This window comes from Condylura cristata, unplaced genomic scaffold (assembly GCF_000260355.1).
Source record: "Condylura cristata isolate star-nosed mole 26May11 unplaced genomic scaffold, ConCri1.0 scaffold00041, whole genome shotgun sequence".
NCBI lineage: Eukaryota > Metazoa > Chordata > Mammalia > Eulipotyphla > Talpidae > Condylura > Condylura cristata.
In genome coordinates this window covers 5,343,194-5,343,959 of record NW_004567142.1, presented here as the reverse complement: position 1 = coordinate 5,343,959, position 766 = coordinate 5,343,194, and positions in this window count along the sequence as shown.

Here is a 766-nt window from a genome sequence, read left to right as displayed (position 1 = left end):
CACCCTCCTGCAGGACGTCACCCACCCCCTCGGGAGGACCCGGCTCATGCAGCCGCCTTCCGGGAGGAGGATCTTCCGGGCCTTCCTTACAAGCGTCACACACTAAGCCGAGCTGAGCCCCCGCGAAACTCTCCGTCACGTTACCTTCTCCATGTGTGCAACTCAAGCCAGGAAGTGACATGTCCACTCCCTTCCCACTGGGGGCACTTCCCTGCCCACCAAGTCTTCACCTCAGGAACCCCCAGTCCACCATAAATGCCCACATTCCACCTGAGAGCACACACTGGAAGTCAGCACTGCCAACCCCAGTCCCAGGAGCTCTGCCTCGGCTCAGGAGGAGGCCCCGCGCCGCCCCGGACCAGGCGGGAGCCCTGCAGCCCCTGTCGCTCCACTGGACCCACTCGGGAGCCGGCCACCGCCTAGTGGCTTTGGCCTTCCTAGTTCCCCACACAGCACCGAGTCCCTGCCCCTCAGCTCATCCCGCAACATCAGCAAGTCGGGTTCTGGATGTGGAGACACCTCAGGAAGGCTGTTTCCCCCCCAAACCCCAGCGCCTTGCTTCTGGACCCAACATCAGCGCCCCCTGATTGCCGCCACCCCACCTTGAGCTCTGGCCCTCCCTCCCCCACGCTGGCAGGAGGCTCTTCCTCAGCCCGGGGCCCCCGGGAGCCGGCCGCTGACAGCACTGTGCCCCGCAGGGACCCCGAAGCGGCCGACGGAGGAGAGCTGGTCCTGGGCGGCTCCGACCCCGCGCACTACATCCCGC